The sequence below is a fragment of the Jatropha curcas genome, chromosome 3, assembly GCF_041381405.1.
Source record: "Jatropha curcas cultivar XTBG-Jc1 chromosome 3, XTBG_Jcur_1.0, whole genome shotgun sequence".
NCBI classification, from domain to species: Eukaryota; Viridiplantae; Streptophyta; class Magnoliopsida; order Malpighiales; family Euphorbiaceae; genus Jatropha; species Jatropha curcas.
The window spans coordinates 25,695,728-25,709,815 of record NC_143153.1 but is presented as its reverse complement, the minus strand read 5'-3'; the positions used below and the strand labels follow the sequence as shown (position 1 = coordinate 25,709,815).

The following is a 14,088-nucleotide window of genomic DNA, read 5'->3' as shown; positions in this document are numbered from 1 at the left end:
GAACTATGGAGAATCACAGAGAGTAATGGGCTAGAATCATCATTACACCACGAAAGTTAGATGTTTTTATGATTCCGGAATGTTTATGTCACTTGGAAGAGGGCATAGATATTAAGGGATTCCTTCCCCTTCAAGATGCTTCCTTAAATAGATCAGAAAGGGAATTAAGATAAATAAATCAAAAAGGGAATTAAGATTCATAATGTTGATTAGTTAAGCTGATTCCAACACTAATGCCTTTCTTTATTGGTTACAACAAATCTATCTTGGTTTCTTTTAATTTGATCATTTACTTGATTGTTTTACATTTAAATAGTTTAGATTTCTTAAAACCTTCGATTAATTTCTAGACAATTCATTTTGATTCGGGACTAATATTTAGTTCCACCTATCCCTGAAGACGATATCTTTATTATACTACTTGCACGATCCGTACACTTGCGAAATTGCTAACAAGTTTTTGGCGCCGTTGTCGGGAATAGGTGCTCTGGTGTTGATATTAGTAATTAATCCATAATATTGATCTAGATTTTTGTTTCGCTTTGATCTTTACTTACCAATCGTTCCTATATCTTTCTTGCAAATTCCCTAACCTTGTATGCCCAGGTCCAGAAGTCGAGACTTGCTTCCCTTGGATCTTGAAATTGAAAAAACAGCAAGAGCCTTAATGAGGATAAACCCAAACATCAACGAGGGCCTTCAAGGAGAATCTCTATGGACCCCTAAGTTGGAACTTTAGCTTTTGACGACGAGCAACAAGTGTTTGAGGAAGAGCGAGAGGAAGGGATTCCTGCTTTTTGAAGAAGTACCGCCAATGGGAGAAAATCAAATATTGGTAGATTTGGTTGTCCCCACCATTGAAGGGATACATCCATCAATTGTACAGCCGGCAATTGCAGCAAACAACTATGAACTAAAGACATCATTAATCAACTTGCTTCAAAACAATCAGTTTGGAGGGTTGTCACATGAGGATCCAAATGTGCACATTGCAACCTTCAATAAGATTTTTGACACAGTGAGGATCAATGGAATGTCTAAAGAGGCTAAGAAGCTAAGGCTCTTCACCTTTCACTCTGTGATAGAGCCAAGGCTTGGTTACATTCGATGTTGGTGGGATCTTTCAGAACATGGGATGAGCTCTATACAGCATTTTTAAAGAAGTACTTCCCACCTAGCAAGACTCAGAAGCTGAAGACTGAGATAGTTACCTTCAAGCAGAAACCTGATGAAAGCCTTTTTTAGATTGGGAGAGGTACTGAGACGTGCAAAGATAATGCCCTCATCATGGCTGGGATAAGAAATTTCTCATCCACCAATTCTTTAAGGGAGCTCTACCAAGTGTACAAAGTCCTCTCCATGCAGCAGCTGGAGGATCCTTTGTAAAAAAAAATGATTGATGAAGCCTACCGACTGGTAGAGCAAATGGCCAACAACAGTTAAAGATGTGGAAGGGAGCCAAATCCAATAAAGAAGACTTCAAAAATGTTAGAGGTTGATGGAATTACCCTACTCTCGGCCAAATTTGACGCATTGGCTAAAAAGCTGGATAGTATTCAGCAGGTCAACATGGCCTTTACAGCATGTGGAGTCAGCATGTTGATGGAATTACTCTACTCTCCAGCAACCAAGATCGCCACAAATGCCAAACCAACCATTTCCAAACACCCAGCCACCTCAGTCAAATGCTGATTCAAATCTTGAACAATATATAGCCATGTTGATTCAAATGATAACCCATCTAAATGCTAAAATAGACTAACCGGTCTCTCACCAAAGGATGCTTGAGACCCAAATGACTCAACGGGCTAGTTCCTCAAACTAAAAAACCCAAGGAAAATTGCTTGGCCAACCTCTTGAGAAGCCGAGAGACAACTCTAATGCGCTAACTCTCAGAAGTGGTAACACCTACGAACAAACCCTCCCAAAACCTGGAATCAGAAAAAGGGAAATGAAACGGTTAAGACACTAGAAGTTAGTCATTCGTCATAGGTGGATAGTGAGAAGTTCAAGGACAAAGATCCGTTCCCACAGCGTTTGAAACAAGCTCAGCTGGAGAAGCAATTTGGGAAGTTCTTAAATCTTCTAAAACAGCTCTATGTGAATGTCCCGTTCACTGACATAATTTCCCAAATGCCTACTTATGCAAAGTTCCTTAAAGACATCTTGTCAGTGGCCCTAACAGAGGAGTGCAGTGCTTTGACTTAAACAAACTCCCTCTTAAGTTGAAAGATCCTGGTAGATTCTTCATCCTTTGTGAAATTGAAGAGATGGAGATTCAAAAAGCTCTTTCTGACTTGGGAGCCATTGTTAGCCTAATGCCGCTTTCTATCTTCAAGAAGTTGGATATAGGGGAGTTAAAACCAAAGACGGGTGATTCTACCATTAGCAGACAGGTCTACAAAATATGCTTTGGGAGTTGTTGAGGATGTAGTAGTAAAGGTCGGCAAGTTCTTCATACTAGTAGACTTTGTGGTTCTTGATATGGATGAAGATTGGCACATCCCTATCATATTGGGAAGGCCTTTTCTAGCTACAGCTGGAGCCCTCATAGACGTGAAAAATGGAAAACTCACACTCCAAGTTGATGATGAGAAATTGGTTTTTGACCTCTTTAAAATGGTGAAACAACCAGCCTAAGTTCATTACTGTTTTAGGGTGGATATGGTCAAAGAGCTAGCTAAGGAGATAGCAAGAAAGGAGGAGTCCAATGATCCCCTCCATACTTGCCTAGTGGGATCAAAGGAAGATGTGAAGCACTGTAGCGGAGGATCTGGAAATGGAGAGCTATTTGGAGGCTCAAAAGAAGGTCTCCCCCGGTTAGAAGCACAAGATTAACAATTAAGAAGCCAAGAGGACGAAAGACACAAACCTCCTCCTTCGACACTTAAGGAAGAAGATGCCCGTAAGGTAGAACTCAAGCAACTATTAGCAAACCTCAGGTGCACCTTAGCCCTAACTCTACTTACCCAGTCATCATTAGTGCATCGTTAAGTGAGTTAGAAGAAGAAAAGACCCTAAGGGTGTTAAAGGGAGTATAGAAGCATCATAGCATATAATATCCATGACTTGAGAGGGATTAGTCCCTCAATATGTATGCATAGGATCCTTTTTAAGGATAATGATAAGCCATCCATTGAGCATCAGAGGACGTTAAATCGTAATATGAAAGAGGTTATGAAAAAAGAAATTCTCAAACTTCTTGATGTTGGGATTATCTATCCCATTTCTGATAGTGAATGGGTGAGCCCGATTCATGTGGTGCCTAAGAAAGGAGGGATGACCTTAGTCAAAGGAGATAATGAAAAAACTATAGATATAGCATACTTAGTAAAAGCATCTTTATTCTGTGGAATTTTTGAAAACCATTCCAACCATAAATGAACGAAGGGTGACAGAAGGATTATATTTTACACTTTTTCTTCTTTTCCTTATGACATTTCCATGATCTTCATCCCCGCTAAGTTCTTCAATGCTGCCTTCATCATCAGATGCATTGCCTTCTCCATTCTATTCTTCATCATTATCATGCTCCAAGATTTCGTCTGAGGATACCTCTTGATGTTTTTCTTCAGCTAGTTCTTCTTGGGTAACATTATCTTGAATTGGTTCCTCAACCTCATTTCTTTACCACTACTTTCGCCATTTCTTTTATTGGCATAAAAATTCTTAACTTTTTCACGAGCAATGTTTAATTCTTCATTTTCTCTCCCTAAATGGTACCCTGGATCAGCCTATATCTCAATCTCCTCATATTCATCAACACTCTCACCCTCAATCCCAATGTTTATGGAAACAGGTTCATTGACGCCACCAAAACTCTCACCAAACTCTAAGCTACTCCCCGTAACCACACAGATTAACCAAATTGCGAAGTCATTTGAAATTGATGAAATCAATACATTGATATTGAAATCATCAATCACACCACCAATATATTCTCACCTTTCGTTTCTTATGATAATCGAACCATTGTGGTGAAGCTTGATAAAGACATTGACTGGATTTGGAGTTCCCATTCTATCAATAAAATGCCATACAAAATCAAGCTGGTATCCGAAAACCATGAATATTAAAACTTTATAAAATATAAAACAGTTACAATCAAGCACTTTTGTTTTATAATAATATAATATACATTTAATAACAATATAAAATATGGCTATAGTACATGAGACATAAAAAAAAATCCAATGAAACAATGTCGATTACACCACAAACAAACAAAGAAACAATTTTGTTGAGTTCTTTTGATTAACAAAGAAACAAAGAAACGTTTTTCTGAGTTACTTTTAGTTAACAAAGAAACAAAGACAAAGAAATTACTTACCTTCAATATCGAGAAGAATGAGAGAGTCACTGTCAATTTTAGTTTCGCTTCTGAATATCAAAGAAAAATTTATTTTTTCCCCAATTTGATTTTCACCTCAATTGAAAGACATCGCTCCTTCATTGCTCTGAATGTGTAAACTTCATATTACAAAAGGAGGTAGCTTGGCTTATTTTTCCCTTCCAATGATGATATTCAGTAACTGAATCGTTGGTGTAGGTATTCAACTTTGAATTTATTCTCTCACTCTCTTTGGATTTTGATTATGTTACACGCGCACCGACCAATTGAAGGTTTGAACTATTTGGCTGTAATACGCTAACTATTGGAGAAATATGGCTTCAAAGTTAAAATATGGGTCAATTGATTTTGGGGACCAAGTTGAAGCGAAGATGAGCCTTTTCCTAAAATTTATAATTACAATCTTTTGTAATAATAAATTTTTGTTTTATTATTAGCCAACAAAATATAGCTTTTTTTTTTTTTTTTTAGAAACAATAAAATTTAGATTTAAATAAAAGCTAATGTGACCAATGAAATGAAATTATTTTTATTTTTAAATCACTGAAATTAAAGGCTTAAAGTTATTTTACCCATTCATAAATTTAGTAAATTTGTTACCTCAACGCTTTCCGCCCTACAAATATAAAAAAATAAAATAAAATTATTTTAATTTGCAGATTTTTTTTCAACAGAATTTTGACTAAAACAAGAATAAATATTTTTTATTATTTTACAGCAAATAGTACTTAGTTTTGAGCACGAAACTAGTATAACAAATCAAATTTAAATATTACTTAAAAAAATTTTATTTTTTAACCAATCAAATTAGAGAGCAAATTTTCATTACTAAATTTAAGCATGCCTTATTTTGCGATCCCAATATTCCCCTCTCTATTCCCACTTTTATATATTCTAATTCTTTTTTATCAAGTACGATGCACATTGACTATACTAGTTATATGTTTATTTTTTTATACTCATTTAACTTTTTTTATTTATATAATTAAAATATAAATTCTTATTTATATTGCAATCAATGTAGTAGTTTTTATATATACGGTAAAATATTATTTTTAGTTATATGTCTTGCAATGTAATATTTTATTAAAAAAATTTGATATATTTGTTTCTCTCTTTAAAATAGCAATTTAAATATTAAATATATCATTTATATTATCTTCAACACACTGGTTCATATAGTTTTTATGATACACTAATTGCTTTTATTTTTGTTTAAGTAGCTGCTTTTCTGTTTTATTTAAATACCAAATTGATTTATAAAAATCATCATATACTTTTTATTTTATGTTTTATAATTAACTTACATATTTTGTTAATAACTTTCACTATAATTTCTTTTAGTAAATAAATATGCTTTAACAATAGAATAAGAAACTAATCTAATATATCAAATTAAATATTTATAAATAATAATAATTTATTTTTATTTTTTAAACCTATCAAAATCATAAAGTCAATTAAAAAATTTATTAATAAAATTATATTTCTTAATGGAAAGAATAGAATTTGAATTAAATAAGATATCAATATAATTAATCAAATTTGAGAAGTTTAAAAATAAAATTTTGTTATCTTATTTTTTGGCCAGCCAAATTAGAGTACAATTTGTAATTAAAGAAATTTAACCATAACTTCTTCAAATCAAAATATTAATTATCTAGACATATTTATTTAAAATAAATTCACAAAAATAAAAATTTTCAAATGCCTCACATTTTCATATATTCATTTAAAATAATAATATTGAAGATAAATTACAATAATAATAATAATAATAATAATAATAATAATAATAATAATAATAAATTATTAAATTATTAAATTATTATTAATAATTTATATAATAATACAATGAAATAAAACACAATTAGACATAATAAGATAATAATAGTAAAAGTTCAAATTTCAAATGCTTAATTATTTATATATATTTATCTATTAAAAAAACATCCAATCAGATTATAGAGATATGATATATACGTTTATGTTAAAATTTTTTAATTGGCTATGATTAAGTTTATTTTAGAGTATCTTAAATTTTATAAGGACAACATAAAAAATCTCATTATTCCCCATCTGTCCCACTTATATATATATATATATATATATATATATATATATATAGACACACACACACACACAAAATAATATGAAAAATAGGAAGTTGTATGTTCGAGTCTTTTCCACCACAAGAATTTTCATAAGAAGAGGAAACAACTTTTTTTTTTTTTTGGGAAAAATCAAACTAGAAATTTTATTAATTGATATAGATATAGAATACAAATTAATATATTTCTATATTTTTGTATAGAAAGTCTAACAAGAAACCATTTATACAAAGACTAAAAAACGCAATATTGATTTGAAGTATCTGATTGAGTAGAGCATGATATTTGTGCCCTAGGCGATCGCTTACTCCACTTGGTGGCTATTCATGGCCACTATTCGACCCTATGGTCTTTCTACAAGTTTAATCTTATTACTTTCAAATTTCTTCATTCTATTAGAGATGAGATTTGCATTTCTTTTTGCATAACTATTCAAATAATAAAAGATGCTAGACAAAATCACTATAATGGTGATAACAATAACTCAGAACTAAATCTGAGAACAAAATTTTAAAATGTAGGTAATAATAACTCAGAACTAAATATGAGAACAAAATCCTAAAATATTGGCAACAATAAATCTCAATATTTGGGCGACAATAACTCATATCTAAAAATAGATTTAAGGATTATTTGTAAAAAAATAAACAAAAAGGAACGGGGTGACCACCGGGGAGAGCTCACCGGTAGCCGCCCGTGAAAAAACAAAAAAAAGTTTTTAAATTTTGAGAGAAAAAGAGAGAGGGAGAGAGAGCCGCCAGTTTAAAGGGGAGGGAAACAACTTTTTAATATAACGTTATGTACCATTTCAATTATATCAATTAGCAAAAGACAAAATAAAATTCATTTACATAGTACTTGAAATAAATTTACAAATGAGTTTAATTGAAAAAAAAAACATATAAATGAATTGCCAGTTTTGAATTAACAATAGAATCCATTCTAAATAAATAACTTTACTCATTTATTCTCTTCCAAAAAAAAAAAGGCAAACTTTAAGAAATACAATTTGAAAGCAAGGCTCCGTTTATTTCTGTGAAATAAATTTCAGGAAAATATTTTTCATAATTTTTTATTGTTTGAGGCGTTCAGGAAAATAAATCAACGAAAAATATTTTCCTGGTCGAAGGAATTAAGTGATTTTTTAAGGAAAATAACTTTTTATTTTCGAGAAAGTAAAACATTTTCCAGACATTGACAAATCTTATAAACCAATTTTTTTTTATTTATTAATCATCGTAGTCACCACTAGTCATTATTTACCACTAACCACTTTCATAATTTACTCTTTTTTTTTTTTTTTTTTTTTTTTTTGCATTCTTCTCATATTTAACCATAAAATTTTTAAACTATAAAATTTCTATTATTATTAATATTTTTATGGTCTTATGAGATAAAAATTTTAATATTTTTAACTAATTTTCAATATTATAATCAAAAAACGGAAAATAACTTATTTGAAAAATATTTTTCAATGGAAAATATTTTCAGCAAGTTATTTTCCTGAAAGTTATTTTACAGAAATAAATGGAGCATAATATTTTAAACCCATATAAAGAATGAGTTATCCGTATTAAATTGCCTATTAATCCTTCAAATGGAGATGTCAACCCTACGATTTAATATGATTTCAGAGCCCATAGAAAGAGAACCGAATTCTGAGTTATCAATAAACTTGAACTCATAGTATGAATAATAAGTTGAGAATCATTAAATACAAAATTAGGATCAAATAAACTTGTTTTTTTGGTATCACCGGTATCCGAACCCTATTACTAGGGACCGTTTAATCCGGCTCAAAATTTAGTCACAGTTAAGGCTTTTCGTCTCTCCCTGCACGTGTGTTTAATAGGGATCGAAGCCGATAGCTTTAAATATAATCACTTTGGTAAGTTTTATTTCTTTGAAGTTTAAAATTTATTTACAAAATTCATCAATTGTGATTAAATAAAAAATAATCTCACAAAATTAATGAATATTTTAAGGAATTAATTATTTTTTTAATCATAATGTAAAAAACTTTCCACGATTTATATTTATGAATGAAGTATAATATAAAATTATAAATATTACATACATATTCATCAATCCAGCCTTGACAGCACCGACTATTGTACCTATAATGTACAAATCATTGTATAGACATTTATTAAAATTATAGTTGGAATCGAGTTGACTAATTTATTAAAAAATTAATTAATTATAAAATATAGGAAAATGATATATGAAGTATATGTATATCTCTTTACCTTGATTGATGGTTTTGAGTTTATAAATATGTATTAATTTGAACATTTTAAAATTAAAATTTATTACTGGATTATTGCTTATGAAATCTATGCAGTTTGTATGTTTGAATAAATTAAAGTTATACTGCATGTTTATAAATTTATTATATTACAAGAAATGATGTTTTATAGATTTTAAATTTATATTCATAAATGTTGGAAAAGTTCGATCTAAGTGTTCTTAGGGTAAGACAAAAGGGGATAAAAAGTTAATCATGTTAAATTAAATCAATTATTAATCAATTTATAAAAATCAAAATAAGTTCAAAGGTTAAATTGACCTAAAAAGATAAATCATATCTTTTTAATCATTTTATACAAGAATCTGACCTTTTTTTTTTTTTTACACTGTTAAACAAATTTTTTATTCCAATTTTTTTTAGTGTGAAAATAAATACAAAGCATCACTGAGCAGGGGGAATGAGTCTCAGGCAGTATTCTGATGAATACAATTAATTGTCATCTTTTTTTTTTTTTTTTTTCGTCCCCTTTGAAAAATGTGGATGCCCTTAGGTACACCGTTGGAAGCTTAAAACAGGAGCACCATCTCTTCCATGAACCCTGTACACACATCTGTAAGAGAAACTATTAATTTGTTATCTGAGCAGCCAAAGTTGAAGTAGCCATATTCATCCATGCAACCTCCTTGCCATGCTATTAAATACCAGTTCCAGTTCTTCCACAAAAATAATATGTTAAAAATCTTATTATACATGTTAAATATTTGAATTTGAAAAATTATTTAATTAAATATTTTAATTTATAAAATTAACTTAATTAAACACTTTTTAAATAGTTGAAAATATAAAAGTTATTGTTATAAAAGTTATACCATCATACATTAAACACTTTTTAAATAGTTGAAAATATAAAAGTTATTTTTATAAAAGTTATACCGTGATACATCAAATTTATATTTTCTAAAAACTGTTAAAATAAGTGTACAATATTACTCCCTATGTTATTTTAATATCTGTTGTTTTAGAAAATTTATTTTATTTCTGCATAAGTGATATTTTATGATTCTAATGTTTCATTAAATTTTTTTTTTCTGATTATCCTTCTATCACTAATAGTATTAATAGTACATGTTAAACTTAGCTCTATCTTAAAATTCACTTAAACCAGGTGAATTATTATCAATATATTTTTTTGACCTCTATTTTTATTAAAATTTAATATATTTATTGCTCTCCTTATTTTTTTTTTAAATCTTAAATCAACAGATAGAAAAAAACAGACTATCAAATTTAAAACTTTATGGCTCTATGGTATATGTAATAATTACTGAACTGTATCAGTTAATTTATGGTTCTATGGTGTACATAATAACTAGCAGCATGCATAGTAAAATATATAATTTAGTAAAGAAAAAATTTATAATTTAAATTGTTTATAATTTTATATTTATTAATTTTGTTGAAAATTATTTAATTTAAAGAACATCTATTTTAAATTTAAAATATTAGACAAATTATATAAACATTAATGTCTATAGTAAAATTGAAAGAAAAGAAAATATATATATTAAAAATTATTGATTTTAATTTATTTTTGAATTAATAAATTTTCTTAAATGATATTAAAAATAATAGAATAAATAAAATAGAATGGATAATAGAAATTCAAATATAAACGTGCATATATATCATTTTTAATGATAATTTCATATAAACCGTTTTCTTTTATGATTTATCAAACTTTTCCTAATTTGATAGAGTAATAGAAATTAGTCCTATGTGTCATTATAATCTTATGTGTAATTACCAAGAATCTTATATGGTAAGAATAAAGAAAGAATGTTCATTTATAAAATGCCACATGTCAACTTCTAAAAAAAATACTTGCTTTATATATATATATAATAATTACTGTTTCATTGCGACTATAGCCCATAACTAATAAATTATCCACCTAAACTAGGTTTTGTCTTGGTGTTTAATTAATCGGTTTGATTCAATTTAATTTTTGTGAAGATTAATTTGGATAGAAGAATTAAAAATATTATTCAAATTGTAAAAATTGTTAATGTTTAGGATTTGTTTGATTATTAAACTTTTTTCATATGATGATGTGAAGCTGAAGTGGCAATATGTAGAATCCGATAATGGATACGTCAGCGAGCTTCTAGTGATTCCTAGCAATAACTATTTGCTAGGATGGACAAAATTAAAAAAATTGATTAAAATTAAAAGAAAAACAAAATTCAAGTTTGTTTTCATTATTATGCCTGATATATAATTCTCTTAAAGAGCACTAGAAGCTTAGATGAATAAACAAAATGATTGCTAAATGCACAAAATTAAACTTTATATTTTTTATTAAAAAAATCTTATCACATTTGATTGAATTTTTTAATTTATAAAATTAGATCGATTAAATATTATTATATAATTGAAAAATATAAAAGTTATGCTTCCAAATTGAATCTTATGCGTGAATTACACTTGCTTTGATATGTCATAAGCAGTTGATATGTCATCAGTTTAGATGCCCCGTTGGTTTTCACTTGTTTAAGAAATAACGTGAAAGAGAAAAATGAAAAACTAAATGAATAAACTGAAAAAATTTAACGCCTCTTGCAATAAATCCAAACTTCAGCTTCTCTCTTTCTTCTCTGAACCAGACTTTAGTTTCTCTTTTATCTCTGAACCAGATTCTTTCTTGCTTCACCCTCTCTCTCCGACTCAGTTATTTGCATTGAATAGTTTTCAAGGTTCTTCTTTTTCAGCCTCAAAATCAAAATTGCAAATGGGTTTGCATGCATTTGTTTTTCTAAAATAAAACTTTCAACTTTAGTAGCTCTTCAAATCTCTAATTTTTATTTTTATTTCTTTAAATATTTGGGATTTTCTTCTCGACTTCGTGATTATCATTTCATATTGGAATGGAAAGTTTTTAAGTAACGGAATAAGGTAAATTTTCAGTTTTGGATTTACTGGGTAAGGTTGTTGGGAAAGTTTTTATTTTTGGTTTGTATCTGTTTGTTTCGCGAGAAAATTTTATTTCTGTTTTTGGAAGAAATAGAGAATGAAGAGAGAGAATAAGATAGAAGGTTGGAGACGGGTTAGTAATTAAAGGCTCTGGATTTAAGCAAATAGTAATTAAAGGCGCTGGATTTAAGCAAATAGAGTCCAATACAATCCATTTCTTACACGTCGGATAGAAAGATTACTGTTCACGCTCAGTACAGTGATTTCTTGCACACTCCATTGATCCAACATGACAAGGAATACAAAAGTTACAAAAAACGCAACATAAGGAGCATAAATGGTCTTCTGCAAAATTGAAAGACACAAATGGTAATTTGAGAAAACTTCCAGAAAAAATTATAAGTTCCACCATATATATAATATAATATTGGGCCATTCCATTTGAATTTCCTTCGCTTGCTCCATCATTTTTAGGGATGGCAAAGTCATTTACCATATTGAATATCCACCCAAAATGTATTCCAATAGAAGGAATAAAATTTAATTTACTTAAAGATGGGGATAAGAATTTGAAAAATAAAATTTGAATTGTCCCATATATTACGCCCCATTTAATTTTTTTTCCCTTTCAATTAAGCTAATATTCTCATTCTTTAAAAGAATAATTTGGATAAATATGACTTCTCCCTCTAATTTATTTGGTCTTAATGTGAAGGCGAGTATAAATTTAATCTCAAATGACAATTATAAGGAAGTTCAGATATGACATACAGATTAATATGTTTTTATATTTTTTTGATAGAAAATCTATGAATAAATCATTTATACAAAAAATAAAAAAACACAATCTCAATTTGAAGTATCTAATTGAGTTGACAGAGCATAATATTTATGTCACATGATTGCTTGGCTCTATTTGGTGACTATTCATGGCCACTGTTCAATTTCCTGATCTTTTACAAGTTTGATTTGATTACATCCAATCTATTAGATAGAAGATTTACACTTCTTTTTACATAACTGATCAAATAATAATATACCCTAGACAAAATCATTATAATGGTAACAATAATAACTCAGAACTAAATTTGAGAATAAAATCTCAAGATATGTGCAATAATAAATTTCAATATTTTAGCAATTATAACTCAGATCTAAATAAGAAAATATAAATCTCAAGATTATATAAAGGAAAAAAAACAAAAAAAAAGGAGAAAAAAAAAGAGGGAAATGGGCGACCGCCACCGCTGGCCACTCATAAAGGAAGAAAAAGAGTTTTTAGATTTTAGTAGAAAGAGAGACTTTTTTTATTTTGGCCTAAATTATTAATGAAAATGGGTTTATTCTTAAATTCATTTTGATATATACGCGATTGAGTATTCCTGACAATTAGTGGACCTTACCAGTTAATAATATGGCACTATGGTTTACGTAATGTAATCATTTCATTGCGTAGCCTAATTAATTATCCACCTTAAATTCTCCATTCAAATCTTTCTACCTTAAAAAATAAATAAATAAATAAAAATTTCTTGCCCATACACTTTTCGTTCAACTTCTTGGGAATTTAAATATCAGAAGTGCTATAATTTATAATTTGTAACCCCAGAATTGCATGTAAAACTCATCAAGTCAAATCCAATTCAAGTATTTGATTGAGAAAAAATTTTAAAAAAAATAATTCGATTTAATTTTAATTATATGCAATTAAAAATTTAAAATTAATTTAAAAATTAAGTAAAAATGAAACCTTCTTAATCCAGCTTAATTTTAATTTTATACAATTAAGTTTGATTTTATTTTTTATATATCAAATTAATTTATTCAGTTTTATATTAATTCAATTCTATTTAAACAGAATCAGAATTCAGAACCAATGCTCATCCTATAAGCATGGGCTCTTTTCATATCTAACTTTTTGACTAAACTATATAACAAAATTTTCTTTTTGAAGAAATCTATGTAAACAATTAATTGTTGTAATTAATAATATTTGTACTTTAGGACTATCTCTGTTGTATAATATTTGTTACATTTATAATTTTATATTTAAAAAAAATCATTAAATTTATCTAAATTACAATAAATTATTGAGTAAATTGACTATATTACCTTTAATTTAACACTAATTCTTTAAGAAAACCATTAAATTAAAGTAATATTGGTTATATACAATGAGTAAACATGAAAAAAATATTTATTACTTCTTGAAACTACAGATGTGACAAGTATTTTGAAACAAATTATTTTTTCAAATGTGACAAATATTATAAAACAGAAGTAGTATTAATTTTCTGATAAATTTTTTATTATTATAGCACAATATTTTAAATTATTACTATAATTTTATTTATGAAGTCATGCATATGTTACTTATGTCACTTGATACATTTGTTGCGTAGACT

General features: G+C 28.3%; 1 non-coding gene across 1 annotated transcript; it reads right to left on the bottom strand.

Annotated features, from left to right (window-relative positions):
* Window positions 1-1,188: 1,188 nt before the first annotated feature.
* Window positions 1,189-1,294, bottom strand: LOC119371106 (small nucleolar RNA R71). The gene has a single exon (XR_005178678.1). It is a non-coding gene; the product is annotated as a small nucleolar RNA R71 (small nucleolar RNA).
* Between the last annotated feature and the right edge of the window lie 12,794 nt (window positions 1,295-14,088).